The sequence below is a fragment of the Cibotium barometz genome, chromosome 16, assembly GCF_041138505.1.
Source record: "Cibotium barometz isolate CiBa-2024 chromosome 16, ASM4113850v1, whole genome shotgun sequence".
NCBI classification, from domain to species: domain Eukaryota; kingdom Viridiplantae; phylum Streptophyta; class Polypodiopsida; order Cyatheales; family Cibotiaceae; genus Cibotium; species Cibotium barometz.
Window position 1 is genome coordinate 6421748 of NC_141061.1, and position 19503 is coordinate 6441250.

The 19503-nt window shown below is 42.9% G+C and overlaps 1 long non-coding RNA gene across 1 annotated transcript; it reads right to left on the minus strand.

Moving 5' to 3' along the window:
* Window positions 1-255: 255 nt before the first annotated feature.
* On the minus strand, window positions 256-5769 carry LOC147630302 (uncharacterized). The gene is made up of 2 exons (XR_015267629.1): window positions 1186-5769; window positions 256-1095 (listed from the first exon to the last, which is right to left on the minus strand). It is a non-coding gene; the product is annotated as an uncharacterized LOC147630302 (long non-coding RNA).
* Between the last annotated feature and the right edge of the window lie 13734 nt (window positions 5770-19503).

Below are 19503 nucleotides of genomic sequence, written 5' to 3' on the forward strand. Positions count from 1 at the left end.
CCAATGTCATATTAAAGGAAAATTTTACATCATGAGACTATGATAACTCAAAAATCAGTATGTATCCTCCAAGGGAAGCTTGCACATACAAAAGAAATCCGTACCCTATTGAAGGGGCCCCCATGTCTATTGTGACTAGTTAGCCAATATGCCTGACATTTAAGCAAACCGATTGTAGAATCTCATAGCATTTTTTCTAACAAATCTAGACTCTAGAGATGCTCTCTAGTCAAGTAGTAGCAATGCAAAATCACCATTGTGGAAGTTTCAATTTCTTTATGGGGCAAGCATGAACTTTAACACAGATTGATAGTAGGCATTAGCTACAATGCAAAACTTATTTACCTTGGCCGCATCCAACCAAATACATTCATGACCATCAATTGGATCAGCCAGAATTTCTTTCAATAAATTGGATCAAATCCAGAGTTCGAGTTGCATAGTTTTTGTAAATTTCTTTCCTTGCCTTTGTCTTCCCCTCCCTTGCCTTTGTAAAATTTTTGTAATTTCCTTGCCTTCCTTTTGTCTTCATCTCCCTCAGCAACCTTCCTTGTGGGAAACACCACCTCTCATGTCATAGTTCGATATTTGTTGGAAAGAGCTCTCTCTTTTTTTCATTTTGGGAGTGTACATGGCCTTGGCCTCCTCTTGGCTTAGCGTCTTCACCTCTTGGACCTTCAGTTTCACCTTCTTGCTCCTTGCATACACCTGTCGATATCGTAACTTAGTGTACCCCAAGACCTTCGTGAATAAATTAATTAATGCTTCATCCTCATTTTCCTTATTTGGGTAGACGTACCTTGCTCCTTCGTAGTGTACCCCAAGACCTTCATGAATAAATAAATTAATGCTTCATCCTCATTTTCCTTGTTCGGGTAGACGTACCTTGCTCCTGTCTCCTTGCACCATTGATTCATCTTCCTTACTAGTTGCTCCCTACTAGTGACTGTTTGGGTAGACGTACCTTGCTCCTGTCTCCTTGCACCATTGATTCATCTTCCTTACTAGTTACTATTTGGGTAGACGTACGTTGCTCCTTTCTCCTTGCACCATTGATTCATCTTCCTTACTAGTTGCTCCCTAATTCCCAAACCCCTGCATCCATCACAACATTGTAATTGTTTCCTAATTATAGATTGTTGATTATACTACGTTTGTACTCGTGAAAGGATGAGAAAGAATAACCTTCGAAGACAGAGGAGGTACTCGAGGTCCTCCTTGTTGGCAAAGAGGAGGTCAAAACTATAGAGCAAGAAGGAGGTCTCCTTCCTCTGTTGTCATTGCTGGCACCATGAGCTCCTCCATGATCCACCATCTTGAGTGCCAAGGAGGTAGCCGTAGCACCTATTTGATTAGCCCGGCCCATGCCCCTCGTACCCATTTCTCCCTTGCAGAGTCCTTGCTCCCTTCCCACTTTGCATGACAACGAAATGCTATTTTTTGCTTCCATCTCTATTGTTGAGCTTTCAAAATGCCAAGAATGTAAATTGTGAACTTTTGCAGTCAAGTCTGTTGTAGGAGATGGTATTGTTTGGCTATTTGTTGATTAAGATGCTTATGGGAGATGGAACCTAGCATGGAGTGCATGCGATCTCTGTGGTGAGTCTCAAATTAACTGCATTCTCATTAGGTGATTTGAGAATGGTGCTTTGATGATAGTAGAGGGCATAAGTTTGCATGTCACGTTTGGACTTTGGAGCCGAGCTAGTTGGTCAGAGCGCTCAAGTTTGCTGAGAAAGGCACCATGCGGCGTAGGCTCCCAAGGGAGGTGGGTAGCAATGGAAAAGAAGGAAAGTGGAAATGGGAACGGTGGAGGCTCTAAGGGAGAGGGTTATTAAGTCACATGCTTGAAAATTGAGCGCAAGGAGTTTCTTCAGCCAAGTCTCTCATGTGTGAAGAATGTAGTAGAGATCTCCTCCCAAACTCTTCCTTCCTCACCACGTGGTAGCTCATTTGAGTGCCATCTAGCAAACTCCTCCTCAATATATAGAAAGAAGATTGTACTCTAATAAATGAGTAAGTGAAATAAAACTAAACTCCATGGATGTAATGAGAGATGTTGGCCCAAACTTTGTAACACAACACATTTCATATCACTCATATAGCGGTTCAGTATACCAATATCTAGAATTGTGATTACAACTATGGATCTTTTGGGGCTAGACCAACAGAAATTGTGCTTCAGAATCATCTTGAAGAGGAACTGGGGCTCACTAGGTGAGTTATATATAAGGTAAGCATGAATCTTGTTGCATACAAGCCTCCAATCACTGAAATAGATTGTAACCAGCCCAAGACTCACACAAGATACTAATAATTTTTTAACTTTTAGCCTATAGAATAGGGAAAATCAATAGAGATAGGGAGTTGCTAAGCTAGTTGCATCCCTGCAAATCCTTTCTGCATTGGTTTCAAGAGTATGATTCCAATATCACAAGAAATGCTATTGCTTCCTTTAGCAAGGACAACTATATAAAAATATTAAAATTAGAAATCTTATTTTGTCAAACGAGAAAATTGCCATCAAAGTGTCAGGGACACAAAAATTGGAGCGGAGCGTAATGCCATGGAACTAAGGCAAACCCATTCAATTGTTGTGTATCATGTTTGAAGTGGGTACTATCTATTAAATATGATTCAGAATAGCTGTTAGGGCGTGTGAACCACTGAGGAAGGACGAGTTAAGTAGCTAGTATGTCACTGTATACCTCACACAAGGTGCACATGACATTCCCTCCTTTTGTTACCTTTTCTGTTGGTGGTAGAAATTGAGCGGGTTGAGCTGACTCGGGAACCCGTCATGATCAGAAACCGCTCGAAACATGACAACTTCTAAAGAATTGAGAAAAAAACGATTTGAAAATAGGCACCCTCGGCATTTTAAATTCGGTATTAATTCTAGAGCAGAACATAGGAAGGTGGAATGTGGTGTTAATCTAAGGTTTGAGGATGTGCAGAATTCATGGCCAGAATGGGGCATGATTGTAGCATGTGACTACTACCATGCATTGCATTTAGTATTATGGGGTGAGAGACGTAGGATATGAGCGTATTGTGACAGCTACCTAGGTATTGTCCCATAAGTATTTGGAATGTGAGGAAATCCTATAATAAAGGGTTGTGCGTAGACCAAAAGTGCAGTAACCCCTAATGCGGATTTGAATATTGGCGTGAGCAAATAAAAAATGGGGAGAATTGTTGTTTAAGGTTTCTGATAGTAATCTAAGGTTCATGTGAATCATTATGTCCAAGTGCATAGGATAAGATGGGTTGAGAGGGGCACTAGGAGAGGTGAATGAGCCATTAGGAGACACTTGTACTAAGAGTCCATAAATCTATGGAACAATGCCATGATGGAATAACACTATGGCATAATAAATATTCTCGAGAACCTATGCATGAATACTAGAAGCCAAGCGGATGTGTCCAAAAATCCCACGACAGTAGTGCAAACTCTTAAATAATGAAAGCCCTTGTGGGTGGCATGGCACTCTGACAACCTTCATGGACACGTATTAGGCATCATCTCTTGTGGACCTATTAGAAGACACTAGTACTAAGAGTCCATAAATCTATGGCACAATAAATATTCTTGAGAACCTATGCTGAATACTAGAAGCCAATCTGATGTGTCCAAAAATCCCATGACAGTAGTGCAAACTCTTTAACAAGATGAAAGCTCTTGTGGGTGGCATGGCACTCTGATAGGCTTCATGGATACCTAATGCCATGATGTCTTGTGGACCTATTGTGAGGACATGATAAAAAGCTGATGTGGAGGCACTCAACCTCAAAAGGAGGCTAAAGGGACAACATTGACTATCGATTGCCAGCATGCACCCTGCTGATTGTGGAAGAACCATCTAAATAGAACTGTAAGTGATTCACTCCATGAATTGCTAGGACGATGATGATATCATTGGGACTAGTCCACTAAATTGAATGGTAAGTGCTCACATGGAATCTTGACATTGTCTGCATGCATGACTGTTGTAAGAGAAGGCTAAAATACAAATGCCTCTACCGAAATTAGAATTGCAAAATATGTACCACTCTCTTGGGATCTAGAATTGAACTATAGATGCATCCCTATAATGAGCATAGAGAGGAAAGGAACAATTGAACAATGAATCAACAGATTACTACCCACACCAAGGCAATCGCTATTGCTGGCGGCTCAAGGTTTGCTAAAGAGGAATTGATCTCATTGAGTGGACAATCCACGACCTCCTCTCTAAAGAAATGAGAAAGGGGGACTATGTATGTGAGTTCTCAACTCATAGCTCCTTATCCCTTAGCTTGATTGCGATCATCTACCATGTTCGGTGATTTTGTTTTTGAATTATTTATGTCTATTTGTAGGGTTGAAATGTATAAGAGGACATTCTTTACTTTAAATGTCCTTACGAGAGAAATTCAGCTCTCTCTATGGACTGCATTTTTTATTTGTTGGTAATAAGAGTTCAACCTCTTCGTGGGTGAAAAAGTAATCTTTTGTGTCGACTTTTGTGACAGGCCAAAAATGATGGTTTTTAGCCTAGAGATGCAAGAACAAGATTTGAACAACTGAGAAAGGTGGTTCAAACTCACCTTGTGGTCTATTTTCAAAATCTTCTGAAAAGACGCACAAGGGAAGATAGCAAACAAGAATGCACAACCGAAGGGGAGAGATACAAAAGAAATGCCACAACAAGCAATTGTTGCATATACACCAGCCCCAAATCAGGGAGCAAGGGATGAAATACAGCTCCCAACTGCAAGAGAGAAAACATGTTGAACAACACCACACTAGCAGCAGCAGCAGCAGAAAAAGGCGATGCCTGTACTGCAAAAAAGGTGGATGGAAATAAAGGCCCAGTGCTAGAGGAGGAAATCGCACAACTGCTGGAGGATAGCAAGAAAGAGGACTAGAGGAAAGAGGCCCCGTATCTACTACTCCCTAGGTAGGGAGTCAAGCTGCCACACCTATTCAGCCAACCAACTAGGTGGCCCCAATCAGTACCTCCAATCTATGGACTAGAGGAGGGTCAAAGCGCAGCCAAAAGGGGATAGGACTTTCTGACTGGTCAAGACCCATCCAATGTCCGGGTTCACACATGGCTTCTCTTCATAATGGGAGCCTTACAACTTTGAGCACCATGGGCCGTTGGTCGTATATCACGAGGATGGGACATTGAGCATATCTAACACTTCTTGATATTCACTAAAGCACACATAAATTAACGTATTTTTGCTAGTGATCAATTGGATTCTCATGCAATAATAAACTGGAGTTCAGGCATGTGTTGCACAGTTGCCTACTTGTAGAAGATAGGATAAGGCTAAAAGCTTAAATATGCCTTGATGAATCTGAGGAAATTGCCAAACTCATCACATGGAAAAATGCCTAAAAGCTTGAGATGCCCATCCATGTCAGCCTCTAAAGATACATTTTGAGGAACGATCCCTTTCAAAACTGGTCACAATGTCCAGATTCCAGAGTCCAAAGAATGGCAGCCAGACACCATCATCTTAAAGTGGCCTAGTTGCAGCCTATCTTCTCACATCAGATCTGGCACAGTTACGCTCAGTTCCAGCCATGTATCAGGCTGGTTACACACCGAGGGGAGGACAGGCTCGCAACTTAGAAGCACCAATAGCATGACACGGTAAGCAAAACTGGGCGCAGGTCGACAAGAAGTAGGCGGGCAAGCAATAGAGGGAGCGCCACGACTGGGACTTTGCATGCCCAGGTGTCGCTCATGCAAGATTATCTTTCTTCATGCACCGCCCCCCCCCCCCCCCCCCCCCCCCCCCCCCCCCCGCGTCTCCGCCTGATCTCCCCTTCTTGCTCCGCCAGTCGGGTCTCACCGCCTAGTAAGGCCCTCCCCCCGTGAGGGGTGAGCTCTGCCCAAAGATGTCACTCCAAGACATCGTCCTTTTTGGCTCTAGCCCTGCTCCCCATCCCATCAGAGATGGTGCTGGCCCCTCATCTTTGGTTCGGCATCAAGCTCCAACGAGGCCGCATGGAGTGCTACAGTCTGGCCATCTTTCCTCTCCTCTGCTTCGTCATCAGAAAGACCTTGGGGGTCTGCGTGAAGCTGAAGATGTTCAGGGGAAGCATCAAGAAAGTTCTCCTCAGGTTCAACCTGGTCCGGTTCCCCTTGGTCAACCTCTTTCCTTCGCAGAGGCTGTTTGGCATCCGAAAGGTGGTCGCGCTATTTCAGGTCATGTTCATTCTTCTGTACCCCTCAGGTTTGATGTAAACCCTATGGTTAATCTATCTCAGAACCCGGCCTTTGAAGAAAGGGTCGGGGATTGTGATGTTGATGACGAAGGAGCCGTCATCTGTGATGATGATGAACTGGCTGCATGGCAGGATCACCTGTCCACACACTCGCTGATAGGCCTTTGTCATGGGGCTAGACCCCCCGTTGACGCCCTGAAGTACTGGATTAAGATCAACTGGGAACAGAAGGGTATTAGAGTGGCTTCAGTCCAACATTTACCTAATGCATACTACATGTTCCATTTCGAGGATCCGGTAAGTGCTACCTCTGTTATTAATAGTGGTCAATGGATAATTAGGAATACTCCTCTGGCCTCCTTCAGATGGTTTGATAGCTTCGACCCCAAGGACCCTAAACCTACAAAAATCCCAGTATGGGTTGAGCTAACAGATATGCCTGCTAAGTACTCTATCTGGGCCAAAAGGATTGGTGGCTCAGTTGGTAAAGTGTTAGGACAAAAGCCCTTTCAGGTGGTTAACCCTCAATGGGCCCAGCAGATGCTCATAGACGTGGACACTGCTAAACCTCTAGAGGATAAAGTCCCTCAGATCATATATGAACAAGTGCTAACCTATAAAAATCTGTCCAATGCCTGCTTTAATTGTAATAAACAAGGCCACATGATCAGGGACTGCCCTGACCTTCACCAACCAACAGATACTGATAAGGCTCCTAGCAAGGATGAGGCCTTTGTGGTTCCCCAAAAAAAACGTGTCGAAGTTCAAAAATAACAAATCAAATTGGCATATTCCTGCCAATAGGTTTGCCCCCCTCTTGGCAGATGTCCAAGATGGTCTAGTCAATTAGTTCCAAGTCAAAGAGGCCCCAAAGGTAGCCCTGGTCGGGGAAGAACAACTCTCTCTTGGAAGGGTTTCCCACAAGGACAGAGTCTTATTCAATCAAGAACTAGACTCCCCTATGGATTCAGATGAGGACTTCATAGATAAAACTCAACACACGGTTGATGTGTTCAAGTCTCAGTTGGAAGCTGAGGATGTAGCAATGATGAAAAGAATATCCCTCTCCCCATCTAAACATCTCGAGGAGGGAGGATTCTCTCCCCATCCTTTGGGTGCTAAAATGAAGAGGAAGAAGGAAAAAGTTCAGGAGGCATTGAGAACCTCTATGTCCTCAGTAAAGCCCTCCAAAGCTAGTAAAAAATGAACCATATAAACTTGCTCTCTTTTAATTGTAAGGGGCTCACTAACCCTGAAAGGGCAGTGGCCATCAATAGATGGGTTAGAGACATGCCTTTTGATTTCGACTTTCTTAATCTGCAAGAGCTTAAAATTGGAGCGTCACAACTTCATCTCAATCTTCAAAGAATCTCAAAGAATGCTATTTGGTATTCTACTAACCATCCTTCAGGTAAAGGAGGGTCCGCAGTTGGCATCCACAGGAAGTGGGAACACTCCATTCAGGATGCATGGTCTGATGATAGTCACAGTTGGACAGCGGTTAGGTTGGGGAATCCTTTTAACTTCACATTGATTTCTATTTACGCTTCTTGTTTGGCCAGCATGAGGGCATCAACTTGGAATTCTATTAATCAGATTGTGGGTCCTATTTTGTTGGTTGGTGACTTTAACATGGTGGAATGTCAAGGTGACAAAAGTAGGCTTCTAGGAAGGACTATTAGTGGTCAGGAAAAGGATAAATGGGAACTTCTCAAGGTCGGTAAGGCCCTGTCAGACCTCTCCTCTAAGACAAGGTTCTCCTGGTCTAATCATCAAAAAGGTCACTTCCACAGGGCCGCTAGACTAGACAGACTTTATGCCTCTAGTTGCCTGGTGGACATGTTCATAAAAGTCAAGTGTCTTACAGATACTTCCCTCAACATCTCCGACCACCTTCCCTTGATCTGTAATTTCTCGTTAGGACAGGCTAAAGAAAGGGTTGGCTGGCCCCACTTGGACCCATCTCTTTTCCGTCTTCCGTGTGTTCAGCAGGAGATAAAAGGTTTCATCTCAAAGGCCTTCAGTCATTTTATGTCCCCCTCCAAGGGTTGGTCTTGTCTGGTCAATAAGGTGCATAATATCTGCAGGGACTATAAGCTCAAAGCAGCGGCTATCCGCCTGAATCGCAGAGTCCAGATTAGAAATCAGATTCAAGGTATCTTTCACTCTAACAATGGGCGTTTCATGCACAGGGTCATCCTGACCTACAGCCTGCTTTTGTTTTTTATGAGCATAATATTTTGTAGGAGAAGCCATGATGAAATAATAGGCACTAGGTAAAGTCGGTGCAGAAAGGCGATATCAGGAAATGATCAGCCCGTCACTGGCTATGAAACTTGATGCCCTCTTCTCTGGGTATGGAACATGCTGAAAGCTCTGGGCAAAACTACATTTTTTCTAAAAATTGACTTTGAAAGCCTATGACAGAATTGATTGGTCCTTCCTCTTCCAATCTCTGCAGGACATTGGCCTTAACAGGAAATTCATCAAATATGTGCAAACCCTCTTGGGTAATGCTTCCTCAAGGGTTGCCGTCAACGGGTCCCTCACTGATACCTTTCCTCTGAAGAAGTCCATAAGACAAGGGTGCCCTTTATCCCCCCTGCTCTTTGCCATCGTTGCTGATGCCCTGGGGTGGTTGGTGAATGAGGAATTAGCCAATAACAATATCAAGGGCATCTCTGTTCCTAACAGAGCTGAGCCCTTATGTTTGCAACTCTTCGCTGATGACACCACTGATTAGTAAAAAACTAAAGGGCATTCTTTGAGATTCTTTGAAGATTAAGATGAAGCTGGGTCCCCCCAGCTCTAATCTCTTGCAGATTCAGAAAGTCAAAATCATAAGGCATGTCTCTAACCCATCTATTAATGGCCACTGCTCTTTCAGGGTTAGTGAGCCCCTTACAATTGAAAGAGAGCAGGTTTATATGGTTCATTTTTTACTAGCTTTGGAGGGCTTCCCAGAGGACATAGAGGTTCTTAATGTCTCCTAGCTCTTTTCCTTTTTCCTCTTCATCTTGGCACTCAAAGGAAGGGAAGAGAACCCTCTCTCCTCGGGATGCTTAGATGGGGAGAGGGACATTCGTTTCATCATTGCCACATCTTCAGCTTCCAACTGAGTTTTGAACCCATTATCAATGTGTTGAGTTTTATATATAAAGTCATCATCTGAATCCATAGGGGAGTCAAGTTCTTGGCTGAACAAGACTCTGTCCTTGTGGGCAATCCTTCCGGGAGAAAAATGTTCCTCCCTGAAATGGGCTGCCTTTGGGGTCTCCTTGGCTTGGATATGATTATCCAGAGTATGATTTTCACTTTTCCCCACATAGCCATCTTGGACATCTGCCAAGAGGGGAGCAAATCTATTAGCAGGAATGTGCCAATTTGCTTTGTGATTTTTGTTCTTCGTAACATGTTTTTTTTGGGGAACCACAAAGGTCTCATCCTTGCCGGGAGCCTTAGAGGTATCTGTGGGTTGATGAAGGTCAGGGCAATCCCTAATCATGTGGCCTTGTTTATTGCAATTAAAACAAGCATTGGGTAAATTTTTATGAGTTAAAACCTGTTCATATATGACCTGCCCTTCCTTGTTTTTAAGAGGGACTTTATCCTCCTTTAGAGGTTTGGCCGTGTCAACCTCTATGAGCATCTGATGAGCCCATTGAGGGTTAACCACCTGAAAGGGCTTTTGCCCTAGCACTTTACCAACTGAACCTCCAATTCTTTTGGCCCAGAGAGAGAACTTAGCCGACATGTCTGTTAACTCAACCCATACAAGGATTTTAGTTGGTTTAGGGCCCTTAGGGTCAAAGCTTTCATACCATCTGAAGAAAGACAAAGGTGTATTCCTAATAATCCATTGACCACTGTTGATTACAGCAGTGGCACTTTCACGATCCTCAAAATGAAACATGTAATATGCATTAGGTAGATGTTGGACTGAAGCAACTCTTATACCCCTCTGTTCCCAGTTATTCTTGATCCAGTATTTAAGAGCATCGAGACAGGGGGTCTAGCCCCATGACAGAGGGCGATCAGCGAGTGAGAGGACAGGTGATCCTGCCATGCAGCAAGCTCATCATCATCACATATGACAGCTCCTTCATCATCAACATCGCCAACACCGACCCTTTCTTCAAAGGCAGGGTTTTGAGAGAGATTAACCATTAAGTTAACATCTAACCTAAGGGGGGCTGAAGAGGGAACATGACCTGATATAGCGCGACCAACTTTCAGATGACGAACAGCCTCCGCGAAGGAAATAGGTTGACCAAGCTGAACCGGACCGGGTTGAGCACGAGGAAATCTGCCTTGATGTGTCTCCTGAACAAGACCATCTTCAACTTCTCGCAATCCCACACGGACCTTCTGTTGTCGAAGCACAGGAGAGGGCACATGACCGGTATTTGGTGAAGAGTGGAAACCTCCATGAGGCCCAGTAGGAGCTTGATGCAGAACCAAAGATGAGGGGCCTGCTACCTCTCTGAGGGCAAGGGGTGCAGGGTTAGAGCCGAACAGCACGATGTCTTGAAGCGACATCTTAGGATAGAGCTCTCCCCTCACGGGGGGAGGGCCTTACCAGGCGGCGAGCTTCAGCGAGCAGAGACAGATGGGGGAGACGATGATTTAACCAAAAAAGAGTGAAACTCTGAGTTTGCATGCCCAGGTGTCGTCAATGCACCTCTTTTGAGGGGTTCGTCCATCTTTTTGGTGTGTAACGCTGGATGGACAGCAGGCCAATTCTATTCCTTCCTTCCTTCCCTGCCCACAAACTAGGCACAGCTTGGGTGGGGGGTGGCGGTGTGTTACCACCCTCAGTCAGATCTAGGGGCAGCAATGGTGCATATCAGTTCAGTCAGCCCTCTGGAGTCTGCCTCATGGAGATCAGGGCTCTTGTTCATCAGGATTCAGCATTCATACTGCATCCACAGGAGCCCAAAATTCAAATGATACATCTTTGTCTCCAATTTGTATTCATTTGCACTTATGCAATTAGCATTAGTTACACATATTCAGTCAAGGCATGTCATCTCAGGGCTGGTTCATTGCAATTATTCATAGCATGTGTACAGTATATTGAATGATCTGTGTGCTTGAGTTACCTTTTCGTACGCGTACACATTCAGGTACAAGCATTCAGTATACACTTCCACATAGCAGCATAGTGTTAGTTCCTTCCGTACTTAAATGCACCATGCAATTTCACATATGGCAGAGCCAAAACATATAGATGGAAAACACATCTACCAGGAGGTGAAAACTCAAACATTCCAGATTGAATTCTGTTGTGATCCTGAATCCCAGAATCAGTTGCACAAATCTGACCAGTGTAATTGAGATACACTTGATTTGGAAATTAGATGTTTCCCTACTTAATTTCATGAAGGCACATCACCTGGTATTTATTTAAGAAATTCACATAGGGTCTTGCCATTGCAGATCTAGCACATATATGATAATATCAGAAGTTGCTGTGCAGTTACAAACTTACCATAATCTCCTGCACGTATATGTCAAAGCCTCTTCGTCTCGCAAGGTGGCTATGGGAGCTTGCACTCATGACACAGCTGTATTTCTTGATGCATCCTTAAATACCTCAGGGCGAAGGGCAACAAATTCCCTCACACTCATGGCGGGCTGACCTGTGACTTCTGTTACATCTTGGGTGAGCCTATCGTAGCGATTCTCAGCATGAAGTTTGGCCATGGTCCGGATATGCTCAAACACATGGGTAGGCAGCCCACGATTCTCCAACTCTTGGTCTTGCCATTGAGCAAAGGGAACATCAACGTACCGCACCGGACGGCCAAGGGCTTCAGCGTACTCGCTAGCGATGGCATTCATATCTTGGGAGCGAGGACCAGTGAGCTCATACACTTTTCCAATATGCCCACGGGGTTTTGCAAGAATCGTGGCAATGACCCTCGCCACATCCTCCGTCGCAATTGGAGAAGTGTGGGCGGACCCAAAAGGCAGCCGCATAGTGCCATCTGCAGCGATGGATTCGGCTGCCCAAGTGGAAAAGAAGAAGTGATCGAGAAAGACAGTGGCGCGCACATGCACGACGGGCAGCCTAGACCAATTGAGCGCCTGCTCGGCAAGCCAGTGTTGGCGCTGCTGAGGGGAATCCGTCATGGAAGTGAGGCTCATTTGAGAGACAGACATTTGCGATATATTGACAAGAACCTCGATACTGTTAGTTTGCTGAAGAGCGGCGGCAGCGATGATGACAGTGGCTTCCAAGTAAGGAGGAGAGACACTCATGCTGAAATAGACACGGCGGCAACCTTGGAGAGCTCGGACGACATCGTGGGGGTTGGTGAGGTCGCCCACGATGACATGAGCTCCGGTGGAACGGAGGGCTTGAGCTCGATCATCATCGCGACGCACCATGGCTCGCACTGCTAAACCTCGCTCGCGCAGCTGCTGCACCACCATGCGACCCACCGCCCCAACTCGCCCCGCAGCTCCTGTCACCAGAATTGGGCTTCCATCTCCATCTCCATTTCCACGATCGCCATCGCCAACTTCAGCAGCAGCAGCTCCAAGAGTCGACATACTCTCGATCCAATCGTGTAAGCTCAATTCTGTCACTCCCTCAGAAGACGCGAGATCCCCTTTATAGAAGGAAGAAGTCTGTTACTCTTTGACAAGAAGAAGAAGAGTCCTCTTTATCGTAGACGGAAGAAGGGTCTTCACATAAGAGTCCACCATGCATTGAGATGCTCTCCCACTTTTTGTTAAATATTGCTAGTGGAAGCAATAATGTAATTAGTAGTGAGATCATGCATGATGTATACGAGACATGGATAAGCTTCATGAGCTAAAGTATAATAAAGGATGGAGAATAAGAAACTATGCAAAAGATATAGTAAAGAGCATGCAAAGAGAGCATGTTAAAAAATAACTGTCACCTACCCCTCGTGTGTATAGAACACGGGCAAAGTGTTGGAGCCCATAAGTTCCATTAATATTGAGAATCCCCCTTGTATGTAGCATTTTCTTCTTCTTAATCTAAATTCCATTGGTTCTCTTCCATTCACAATTTCATGTATGATGCTTGAACTTTCCATAATTTTGTTCTTTATTCTAGCAACAATGCTTCATGCTTTGCATATAGTCCACACATGACAAAAGTATGGGAGGACTCAAAGCTATGTAGAGACTGAGAAGAACTTGCCAAATTATTGTGCAAAGAAAAGGCCACATGGCACTCAACATTTCAAGAAATATAATTTTTTAAAAGTTTGCTATGATGTTGGAATGTGTGTGATGTAACAAATCTACATGAAGAAGAGTCCTCTTTTTCGTAGACAGAAGAAGTGTCTTCACATAAGTTCGGCCCCTTGCCCACTCGGTTTCACAATTTTGAAGGTTTTTCTTGAGACTTTGCACATTTCTACGCTAAAATAGAACTATCTTTTGTAGATTTGAGATATGTTGTTTACATGTGAATGAAGATGTTTGAGGATCATTGCACATAGTTTGCATTTTATGTGAACTACTTCCCCTTAAGAAAGTGAAGATGTCCTTTTCCCACATGAAAAAATGCAAAGGATTCAATTGCAATCACACACACTTATCTTATTCACATCAAGCTATTGGAAAGACTTACTTGGTTGCAAGTTACGCAGAAACTTGTCCTTTTTAAAACCCCTACTTTCAAGGGAGGGCTCACGAAAAAACCAAAGGCATTGATTATATTAAGAGGCTGCTACCCATTGTTTTTTCATCGTATGTTCATTAGAGAATGCGTGTTCAAGGATCTACATTTTAGATTGTGCCTCTAGATTGAATTTGTCTTATGATGTATAACAATTTTTTGACCCATTTGGCATGCACCAACTCATATGGTTAGTTTATCAAAAACTATGGAAGTTGGCATCATGACTTTGTAATGCTCTAACAACATCCATTCAGAAAATCATCAACTTTTCTATTAAGTATCTCTATAGGTACCACCATACCATGGATCTATAAACAACATAGATTGTCACATCATGCCAAGTATCAACCAATGTAAGCAATGATGCTCCACTAATAAAATGCATTGAGATGCTCTCCCACTTTTTGTTAAATATTGCTAGTGGAAGCAACATGCCATTGATATACATATAACATAGATTGTCACATCGTGCTAAGTGTCAATTGATGTGAGCATTGATCGATTGGATAATGTAATTAGTAGTGAGATCATGCATGATGTATATGAGACATGGATAAGCTTCATGAGCTAAAGTATAATAAAGGATGGAGAATAAGAAACTATGCAAAAGATATAGTAAAGTGCATGCAAAGAGATAGCATGTTAAAAAATAAGTGTCACCTACCCCTCGTGTGTATAGAATACGGGCAAAGTGTTGGAACCCATAAGTTCCATTAATATTGAGAATCCCCCTTGTATGTAGCATTTTCTTCTTCGTAATCTAAATTCCATTGGTTCTCTTCCATTCACAATTTCATGTATGATGCTTGAACTTTCTGTATCTGGGCACTAAATGCCTGATACTTGGTAATGGAAAATATCATAAAAGAACAAACACTAACACAAAGACATTTCCCTTTAGCAGAAAATCATAGCAGTAAAACGGAATACGAAACATCATACAGAAAATCCGCTACACATAATAACCCTGAACAGATGATCAGAATTCATTGATGTCATAATCATGTAAGGGATTACATTTCCGCTTCCTCATCTTCTACAATTCTGAATATCAGTTATGCGCCTTCCCATGATCAACTAACTATATCTCTTCATATCTCTCCCTTCTCACGAATTCCTAAGCAACTACCCAAAAGGATCATTCACATACATAGAATTCGGATATTCCAACTTAGGTAAAGTTAACCCCTAACACTTTCCATAATTTTGTTCTTTATTCTAGCAACAATGCTTCATGCTTTGCATATAGTCCACACATGACAAAAGTATGGGAGGACTCAAAGCTATGTAGAGACTGAGAAGAACTTGCCAAATTATTGTGCAAAGAAAAGGCCACATGACACTCAACATTTCAAGAAATATAATTTTTCAAAAGTTTGCTATGATGTTGGAATGTGTGTGATGTAACAAATCTACATGAAAGTATGTAACTGGTTGAGAGAGAGAGAGAGAGAGAGAGAGAGAGATTAATAGCTCATTTAAACTTCAAGGACATCAATAGCAATCAGTCTAGTAGAGGATTAAGACAAGAAACACAAGATTTGACCAAACATTGAATGCTTAATCTCTGTTTTACCAAAGTCACATTCAGATTTGATAAAGAGCTTGGATCTCACTGTAGACTTGATCAAATCAAAAACTGTCTTCACCAGCTTGTAGAGCACCCTTGAAAACCTCTAGGGCCAAGAGGAATTAGAGCCATTCCATCTGGTGTAGACAAGATCTCCAATTCTCCTCAGAAAAAAGGCGTCAACGTTTTAGCAAAAATCGGCAACTCAAGTAGGCGGTTTGGCAAATTGTTTGAATGGGTTGGAGCATGAGGCTTGTGGCTATGTGTGGCTAAAATCTTGGAGGCTATTGCTAAGCCTGGAGGGAGATCAAGCCCCTCCACTAGCTGGGTGTGTAGAGAGCTTATTGAAAAAGAGGTAAAAATCTTAATTATCTACTAATCTTAATTAGCTAAGTGATTAGAAAGATAATGGGCTCAAAGAAGATTGATGGATTCTAGGCTAGGCTCTGAAACCATGTTAAATTTGCAGCGATGTGATGAGATATGGTGGATCAAATGCTAGAATCAACATCATTAGAAAAGAGATTAGACGATAATTAAGACGTGATAATAATAAGTGAGCAATTAACTGATAGCTTAATGTAGGCATGGATAATAAAAAATCAGCAAATTCTCATTAGGCCAATGCCTCAATTTATAGAGTTTACATCCAAGCATCTAATCCCACTGATTTCTCCTTGATTCACTCCACCTCTTTTGCTTGATTCTCTCCACCTCTTCCCAAAATATCTCCACACCTCCTAAATCTCCTCATGCTACCCTCTATTCTCTCCCAGTAGATACTTCTCACCTTTTCACAGCTTCTCTCACATTTACAGATTCTCTTTTACACCCTCTTGCCAAGGGCTTGTTCTCGCACACACCCTATTCACTTGTATATTTCAACACCTCCCCTCAAGTGAATACTCCTAGCACACTTGGACCTTATACCAAGTTTCCCTCTTACTTGATAGTCCGTGATCAGTGCCTCAAGTCCCTAAACTCATAGTCCTTAACACTCTCTCTCTCACATTTACAGATTCTCTTTTACAGCCTCTTGCCCAAGGGCTTGTTCTCGCACACATCCTATTCACTTGTATATTTCAACACCTCCCCTCAAGTGAATACTCCTAGCACACTTGGACCCTATACCAAGTTTCCCTCTTACTTGATAGTCCGCGACCAGTGCCTCAAGTCCCTAAACTCATAGTCCTTGACACTCTCTCTCTCTCTATGTGTCCAAGGCTACTACAAGTGCCCATGACCTTGACTAAAGTGCTCATACATACATCTACCACATGGCCTACATCATTGGTGGCTCAGAGGTGGTTTTACTCTGTTGGGGCAGGTTACATTGGGTTGTGGGGTCTCTCTCTCTCTCTCTCTCTCTCTCTCTCTCTCTCTCTCTCTCTCTCTCTCTCTCTCTAAGAAAAGATGATATGACTCCACTTCCTTAGGAGCCTCCATGAAGTTTGCTGATGTCATTCCTTCTCCACTGGGTTTGCTGTATTAGCAGTCTCTTGCCATGTGTCCTGGCTTTCCACAGTTGTGTGGCAAGTGAAGGTCCTTCCTCCTACTCTGCCTCTTCCTCGTCCTAATCCTCGAGAGAATCCTCCTCGGGTGAAGAATGCTTTTTCTTCTCCTACTATTGAGTCCAGCCATTTCTTCTCTTTGACTCTGGTCTCTTTCTCTAGTAGAGCTCCTTCTATCTTGTGCAGCTTCAATTCAGGTACATTCTTTAATGTTGCTACAATGTTTTCATATTCACCTTTGTCCACACTCTTCAGAAGCACTGCTAGTGCCTCATCATCTTCTACCTTTTTCCCAATAGCTGAGAGTTGTTGCTTAATGCTTTTATATTTGTTCAAGTGTGTGATTAAAGGTTCACTTTCCTTTATATCCAGTTTGTAGAATTGCATTAATAGATTTATCTTTGAATTGTTTGCTTGAGTGCCAAATAATTTATTGAGTTCATCCCATGCATCTTTTGCCCATTGTATCCCTGTGATGTGTGAATGATTTCAACATTTAAACTGAGTGCGATAAGTCCTAATGCTTTCTCATTCCTTCTTTTCCACTCATTTTCCCCTCTCACCTTCGGGCATTCATCTCTTCCCTCAACCTGTCCCCACAGATTTTTCCTCATGAGCAAATACATGTTTTTGTCTACCATGTGTAAAACTGCTCCCCATTAAATTTGGCTATCTCTTGTGCCGTACTCATGATGATGTGAAGGGGGTCTTACCTCTTGATCCAATTTCAAGATTCAAGGGCAGTGTCTACCCTTTTACAACTCAATCTGGTGTTTAGGTGATGATTATAATCAGCATAAATTCATCCCAAAAATTACATTAAACCAAGGATAACAAATCTGTACGGAATGGTTGGAGTATCAAACCATATCCGAATTGCAATCTAAAGTTATAAGGATCTGTATTAGATACCCAATGGTTAATTTAAACCCTCAATTGCACCAAAATATAGTGATTAGTATTGATTAATCATCGATTAGCAAATTAATCCTCTGTTTTGTGTGCAAAAAATAGAGTATGTAGGGAGTCCAGATCTGGGACCTTAGAGTTCAAATGAGCTCAAATCCTTTCAAGGCCATCAATAGCAATTAGTCTAGTAGAGGATTAAGACAAGAAACACAAGATTTGACCAAACATTGAATGCTTAATCTTTGTTTTACCAAAGTCACCTGTTTATTTGGTGAAGAGCTTGGATCTCACTGTAGACTTGATCAAATCAAAAAGTGTTTCCACCAGCTTGTAGAGCACCCTTGAAAACCTCTAGGGCCAAGAGGAATTAGAGCCATTCCATCTGGTGTAGACAAGATCTCCAATTCTCCTGAGCAAAAAGGCGCTAGCGTTTTAGCAAAAATCGGCAGCTCTAGTAGGCGGTTTCGCAAATTGTTCGAATGGGCTGGAGCATGAGGCTTGTGGCTATGTGTGGCTAAAATTATCTTCTTTGTAGGCCTCTTTTGTTGTGTGAAGAAGAAGAATTTTTAGCCTCTCACCTTGTGTGCTCCCTTCTAGGGTTTGTGTGTGTGTGTGTGCTTGAGCGCAAGCTCTCTTCTCCCTTGTATCTTTTCATGGTATCAGAGCCTGGTTCATGCTAAGGGCTGAGCGGCAAGCAAGAGAAGCACAAGAAGCAGTATGAGGGTAAGAGCTTCTCATCTACTCTTCCCCCTTTTTGTGTTGGCTACTACACCCTTGTTGTCGGGAGCTCTTCGGGAGGCACCGACAACAACGAACTCTGATTGAGGAGCTTTCTTTGTAGGAGCAAAGCTACAGGGAAACTATAAGGTTTGTTGGGAAAAATTTTCTGGGCCGAAAACGCGTTTCGGGCGCATCTAGACCTCCGTTTTTCAGTTCGCACACAGGCATTCACCAGCACTGCGGGTAAGTTTCGATTCTCTATAGAACACTATTTTTGGAACTACAGGAAGGGCGATTGGTTGTGTAGACACTGCTGCAAAGACGTCTCAAAGTTTCTAGTGGGTGTATGTATGCAAATTGAAGTCACTGGTTGTGTGACAGTTTGGGTGCAGTATAATACCGCTGTAGAGAATATAGTAGTTTGTGTAGGTCAAGCAAGAGTGCTATTGTTGGTAAATTTGTGATACAGAAAAGATGTCGAATGATAGAATAAACCAGATTATTGCAGAGAAGCTTGACAAGAACTATTTCCATGCTTGGAGGTTTAGATTGACAAATTTCCTAATGGGAAAAGGTTACTGGGACTACATATTGAAGGTGAACATGAGGAGGCACTGGAGATACCAGAGATTAATCTAACTGCTCTGCAAATGTAAAAGAGTTCAAAGATTGGAATCAAGGAGCAAGAAAAGTCATGTATTGGCTTTCTATTTTAGTATACAAGACACCATGATTGGGCATATACAAGATGCCAAGTCACCTAAGGAGGCATGGGACACCTTGGTGAAGCTGTATATGAAACTAACACCAAGGCACGAAAGATTCAGTTAAAGAATGAGCTTCATACCTTGGAGAAGAAGAATATGTATGTGAATGATTATGCCTTGAAGATCAAGGGAAT